The 7006-nt window shown below is 40.9% G+C and overlaps 1 non-coding gene and 1 pseudogene across 1 annotated transcript; both read right to left on the bottom strand.

Moving 5' to 3' along the window:
• Positions 1-8: 8 nt before the first annotated feature.
• Positions 9-6958, bottom strand: LOC131535366 (sacsin-like; annotated as a pseudogene).
• Positions 6603-6794, bottom strand: LOC131535367 (U2 spliceosomal RNA). The gene has a single exon (XR_009269599.1). It is a non-coding gene; the product is annotated as a U2 spliceosomal RNA (small nuclear RNA).
• Positions 6959-7006: the final 48 nt, after the last annotated feature.

Consider the following 7006-nt stretch of genomic DNA (forward strand, 5'->3'; position numbering starts at 1 on the left):
TCTGGATGTATATACTTGAAACAGAAGTCCATGAGATCGTTGAAAAGATACGGTCTAGTTTCATGAACCCCAGTTTTATGAGAATGGAAGCTATTTTTCATCTGATCTCCAAATCACTTTTGATACATTCCTCATTGTTTGTAAGAATCGGTGTTATTTTGACTGGGGCAGATGACTGGTAAAATAGGACTATCTTCAAAGTGCTTTTTATCTCACTGAAGACATTCAGCTTTCCATTTTGCAGACTTCCACTTGATCCTCAAAGAAGCTCCATAAAGTTTTCAGCCATTTGATTGTCTCTTTCTCTGCTTTGTAGAGCTGCCACCTTTGATCAGGTAATGATTGCCTGAGCAGTTGCTCAAGTTCTGTTTTCAAATATGTTGCTGCCATAGCAATTGTTAAGCTCTTAATATACATTCCCTTGTGTAGAATTTGCATGTGCTTTCCATTGACAACAATATCGGCAAACATCTCCTGATTTCCTTGGAAAAGACTGCTAAATCTTGAGAACAACTTTGGGCATCTAGAGTCAAAGACTCTTAACATCTGATCTTCCGTGAGGAGAAGAGGCAACCCATTGAGGACATGGATACTTTTCTCATTGACATTTGCTAGGCAGAAGTTCAAAAGTTTTGAACATCTTGTTTTGCTTTTGATCAAAGTCTGGTTGATGGGCAAAGGCAAATGACCAGTTGTCTGGGAAGGATCATTCAGTGATCTTTGCTTCAAGAAGTTCATCACTGTTGAAGCACTGATTTCTGTAACATTCACACCAGCTGCTTTAAAATGTGCTTTTATTTCATGCATTTTCAAAGAGTATGGCACTAATTTCATCCCGGCGTCATCTAAAATTTCGAAAATTCCTTCATGGTCCTCAGTTGTAAAATATGGACAATTTTCTGAATGTGGTTCAGACACACTGCACCAGGTAACTGTGTATTTTTGTTGTGAAAGATGTGATGACTCAGGAACAGCATGTACTGTGGGTATGACAAGAAGGTCACGTTGGTTAATTGATCTATAGACCTCATGAATCATCTCATGCCAGACTTTGTCTACTTTCTGAGAAATGCATGGAAAGTATTTAGCCAAGAATTCTCTAGCTCTGACTTGAGGAATACAAGAGTTCTAGGTGTATCTTTCTTTATGACTGAACAGAGACTTAAGAGGAGGTCAGCATAGAGTGGTGAAATGATGTTTACTTTCAGCGACTGGTTCCACTCAGTCTTCAGACTATCACCATCCTCTTTCCACAAGTCCCTTCTAGAAGAATCTACTTCAAAATTTGCATTCACGTGAACTGGTAAACCAGTTTGTCCAGGTAAGGGCAAAGAACAAAATGCTCTACCAGTAAATGTGTGGGTAAATGAGCTGCTCCAACATGCAGCCAGAGCAGCTTGGGGAACTTTGAAATAGCCCTGCTTGTTTTTTCTCTCATGAATTTGTTTTGAGAAGCCAAAGCACTCTGCAATGACCCACTGACTTTGTTTATTTCCATATGAGATCTGAATGATGTACATGGTTTTGCAGGGTTCTGCTGTTCCTGACATGAGGGATTCTTTAACGTGTGTATGAAAGTTTTCTTTGTTTACCATGCTCTCCTCTTTGTATATCTTTTCGATAAGGAAAGAACATTTTGTATGTTTTCCATCTTCACTGATCTCCAAAACTGTATTTTTGTGATGTGTTTCAAGAAAAGAATTAGTCCTTCAGGATCTTCTGTCAAGGCATAGTAAAGTTCATTCATGTCACAATCTGTGACTGTATGTCTAGATATTTCAGATTTTTCTGCCATTTTCTCTGTCCTGAGAGGGAGCCTGAACATGGTTCCAGAATTGAGATCAAACATTTCTGGAAGAAAGGTATGATAAACATCCTCAAAAGACTTTTTAAAATTGTCTTCCATTAAAAACATGCAGCCTGGGGACTGTTTTGTTACACCTTCCATGTATTTTAGATTTGGATCAGAAATGCAGAGCCATTTGTCACCGGTCAGGATAGATGGACAGTCTGTCAGATGATACACTGAATTGAAGCCAAGTCCATATTTCCCAGTTCTCCTAAAGTGCCATGTTTTCCTCCTTCCCCAGCTGCTGAATACCTTTCAGATCAGCATCAGAAAATGTTCTGTTGTTGTACACACAAAGTGCTGGGCCTTGAACCAGTTCCCATTTCTTCCAAATATCTTTTTGTCTTATGTTTTCTTTTGTCCCACACAAAGTGAATTTCTGTTGCCTCTGCATCATCAGCATTTTGAATGAGCTCTTTCAGAATATCCTTTTTAGATGGATATGCCTCAATTATATTTTTTATTCTGACAGTTAGTTTCTCAGTTTGTCCAAACTCTTTGGCATGAAGGGAAAACCCACTGACAAAATGTTCTTTCAGAGTATGGTGTCTTGTTGTCATTACACCAAAATGACAGGCCACAGGCCGAGGTATCAGCTCATGGGAGAGCTGGACACCAGCAGAGATAGGCATCCATGGGCTGTCATTGAATCTCAGCTCTTTAGAAGATGTCAACACACCGCTCTCATCGGGTATGAGACAGTTTATAATAATTTCTTCTTTGAGTTTATACAGTCCATTCACGAGTATTGCAGTACACTTATGGAGGTCTAATTTGGAAAGAGGGTGAGATCCATATAAAGTCTTCATGTCCTCAATTGCAGCAACAAATTGCTCCTTTGTGAATTGTTTTTTGACACCAAGGTAGTTCCACAGCCTCTCAAATTTGGAGAAAATGACTGGAAGAACATAAAGATATGGTTTCTCCTCAAATTCTTCACTTCTGGCCACTGCTTCACATTTACAAAGTGATCCTCAATGAAAATGAATGGGTATGATTTTGCATGGCAATAATTGGATTGGGATCTTTCTGTTCCAACAAGTAATAGTTGAGATATTCATAGCAAGTCTGAGCAATGTTAAGGAGAGCAGACTTTTCAAATGCATAGCAGTGTTTGTGTGCATTTAACAGCTGCTGAAGCACTGTCTCAACTGGTGGATTTGTCCGTACTCTCAGTTTTGGAAAACTGGATCATAACTGTGTATTTGAAGGTTTGAATGATCAACTGTGAATTCTGTCATGCTTACCAAATTGCGACAACGGGCACTGTAAACTTCAGAGGGTTTTTAAGATGGTGGTGTTCATGTTTTGCTGAACTAAAGGAGCTAAGGCAGGAAGGAATGGTATTTGAGACAGTGTGCGCCAGTGCAGAGAATTCACATCTTCTGAGGAGTCTTCATTGACTCTATGAGACACCGAAGACATTTATGAAATTTAGATTTATCCTGTTGCCAAACACTAGATATCTTCTCCGCTCTCTCTATGATGTCCTCTATAGGAGGCAGTCACTTAGCATTCCCAAATCTGAAAGTCTTTGAATCCTTTTTGGTGAGAGGAAGTCATTTGCAGTTCCTTCAAGAATGCATCCTTCCTCAAGTGCATACAAACAAGCCACTTTGCCAGAAGGATTCACAAGTCGCTTGATAAATTGAAGCTTCTGACATTTTGTGTTGGAATGCAAGCATAACTTTTCAGCAGGTCATCAACAGCAGGATCATTCAAGTCAATGGCATTAAGGACAAGAGAATTTATGTTGCATTTGTCCACAGCACTCAAGTTCTTAAACACAATGTTGTAAAACTCAGGCCAATTGATTGTCTTCTGTTTCATCATTTTCTTGAAGCCACAATAATTAAAACTGTCTCTTACCCATGTTGGGAGAGAAACAACACAGGAGTATGAAGGTCCCAAGCTCAAGAACACTTTCATAGCAATGTCTCCAACTGCTTGGCTCTTCTCAATTTGTGGATTCAGAAATCTCGCCTTCTCTATAGAACACCAATTATGTCCATTGCTAAAAGATCCAGAGATTTACCATTGCCATTCTGCGCAACTGCTGAATAGAAAGACTCGACCAGGGGTAAAAATGCTTTGCTTACTCTCTCCGTGTTAGGCCAGAATGCATAGAAGGAATAGTTCTGGATATGTCCATTTTGAGCCATTTTCTTCAGCTCAAGCAGTGTAGTGATGTAAGCAGAGGTTACAGCATCTTTAAGTAAAGCTTTGTTCCACTCAGACTTCACTCCTTTTTCCCATAGGCCTTTCCTATTTGATGTGACTGCAAAAGTCCCATTTATATGGACTGGAAGACCTGTCTTAATCGAGAGAGGAAGAAAACAAAAAGCATGGCCAGTGAGGCTTTCATCAGCATACCATGCTTTAGTTTTTGCCTCTCTGTGCAAAGGTACAGCTATACCTCCAATTGGAAATGAAAACACATGCTCTTGATCATTTCTTTTCTGGAACATTTGCATTGAATCATGCATCCCATAACATGAGTACAAAAGCCAGTACTGGGTGAGGGATCTCTCTGAGTGCTCTTGAACTATTTTAATGATGTGTGCTTTGTTAACATCAATAATGTTGTCGCATGTGATATCAGTATTTCTGAAAGTGCTCTTGATCTCTTGTGGAGGTGTACCGTTTGAGACAGCGAATGAATTCATGACTTCTCTGGATATTTTGAGAGGTGTCTGAATCTGATCATCCTGTGGAGGAGTCGATGCATTTTCAGGGACAATTTGAAGGGACAAAGATTTAATTTTCTTCTGAAATAGTAGGTGAGTTTCTGAGTTGTCAGTCAAAACATTTTTAAAACTCTGAATGCGTTCTTTGTCATATACCTTTGAACTTATCTCTGACTTTTTGCCTCCTCCAGGGTGCGAAATGGTAATTTTATCAAGGTGCCATTGTAAGCTTTCTTGCTGTTTTGCGCTGACAGATCACAATCGAAAATGCCTTCATAAGATTTAAACTGTCCAGGAAATCTTTTGTACAGCCGTTCCTGGAATGGGTTGAGTTTAATTCCTGGGTTTCCTTTACTGAGTATGTGCTTTTCCAAATGGGTGACATTTGGATCAAGTATGAGGAGGCTATTTCCACTCAAAATTGAGGGAATATCACTCACATGGTAAACAGCATTAAATCCAAGCCCAAACTTTCCAATCATCTCAACTTTATTTTGTTTTGATGCTGATCCCACCTTGACAATGTTTCTCCAGTCTTCTTCTGAAAAGAGCTCATTGTTGAAGATCCAAAGGCATGGCCCATTGCAGAGGGCCATTCCATCATCAAAGAGGGTATCAGGGGGGTCTCTGTGTTTTCGGAAGTCAAGGAGGAATTTACACATGGTTGCCCCAGCATCCTCAGCATTTTGTAGGAGTTCTTTGAAAATGTCGCTTTCTTCATCATACTCTTTAAGAATGTTCTTAATTCTTTGAGTAATTGGTTCAGATTGCCCACATTGTTCTATACCAAAGGATGCTTGCTCTGCTTGTATGAACTGTGGTTTTAAGATGCGAGTGCTTAAGAATGGGACTTTCAACCATCTTGCAGTGAGGGGTAGAACTTCCTCATGAATGACATAGAACTCCTCATTGTCCTGTTTCAGGTCTTCTAGTCCTTCAGTACTTATGTCACAGAAGACTGTTTTGGATAAAGACTGCAGAGTAAAGTTTTGGTTTTGTTCCATGACAGGCACAGGTGTACTGTCCTTTAAACGCTTCTCATTTTTTCGCATCCAGTCAAGAATGGCAATTGTCACTTTAAGTTCTGTCGAGTCTCCATGAGGAGGACACCTGCAGTCAATTCTATGTTTTATGTCATGTAGCATGTCTTCAATTTCCTCATCAGACAGAGTTTTCTTCACACCAAATTGCGTTAGCAGGTTTTCATATGGCAAAAACTCTTCAGGCACTTTCTTGATGTAAGGGCTTAGATCCAATTCAGGTGGATAGGTTAAAACTATATCTCCTGGACAGACAAACTCACTTTTATTCCAGACCCAGGGAATGCATTTTGTGTCCTTTAAATCTCTGAAATTTCTCATGTTGTCCTGCATGAATTTATAGATACTGTGTAGCTCGATTTTAAATTGAAAATCTGAATTTGGGTTGACCATTGATCTCAGTGCAAAGAGGTTCTCTAAGACTTTTTCAGCTGGAGGGGGGTCATTAAGTCCAAGATGGTTGCAGACATGTCCTGTTAGCTCAGAGGTAAGGGCATTACATATCCAACAATTGAAGAATACTTTGAATCCCTAACTTCAGCTGGCTGGTAGAAACCTGTAGAAACCTCTCTTCCATTCAAGAACTTTGATCAGCTCATTAGTTCTCTCTCCTAACGAGTTGGTGATCTCAATCAGATAATATATATAAGGGAGACATGCAAAATGGCGCCCAGGACTGGAGTGAGCCAATGTTTTAGATGATCCCTTTTTATCAAACAAACCTGATTCGACGCATCAGCTCGTTAGTGGAAGACTCCAAGACCTCAGGTGAGAGATCTCAATAAACGGCAACCACTGCTATAATAAAATAAAATACCTAACTACATAATACTATTATTGTCAGAAATTGCAACAAAATCAAAATAGAAATATCAACTTTTGAACTACGGGTTTCGTCTGGCCAGAGGAGAACTGGCCCCTCGACTGAGTCTGATTTCTCCCAAGGTTTTTCTCCATTCTGTCACAGAGGAGTTTTGGCCCCTCGTTATTTGCTCTGCTATTCTTCTGGCGGCAATCCCCAAAAAGGGGAAGCACACCGTTCCTGGAGACACTGCAATACCAGGCCGATGCGTGGAGTGGACGGAGCAAGCCCCGGCTCCAGCTCCGTGATCCAAAAATCAATTTAATATGCAGTCCCGGGTGAGGGGCGTATCAGATATTAAACTGATAAGAACAGATACTACACTTGATCTTAGCCAAAAGGCCGGCGATGGCGCTATGGCAGCGGGGAGGAAGGCAGAAACAGCCACGCCCATCAGGGCGGTCAGTCACAGAGACCTGAAGGCCGGGCGGTAGCACCCTCCCGCCCGGCGGTAAGTCTGAGAGAACTGAAGCGCCGGGGACGGTAGCACCCTCCCGGCCTGCGGCGGAAAATGCGGCATCGCTCCTAACTCCCAAGCGGCTTGTCGTGAGGCCAAGTGCCTTATGTC

The sequence above is a fragment of the Onychostoma macrolepis genome, unplaced genomic scaffold, assembly GCF_012432095.1.
Source record: "Onychostoma macrolepis isolate SWU-2019 unplaced genomic scaffold, ASM1243209v1 Scaffold249, whole genome shotgun sequence".
NCBI lineage: Eukaryota > Metazoa > Chordata > Actinopteri > Cypriniformes > Cyprinidae > Onychostoma > Onychostoma macrolepis.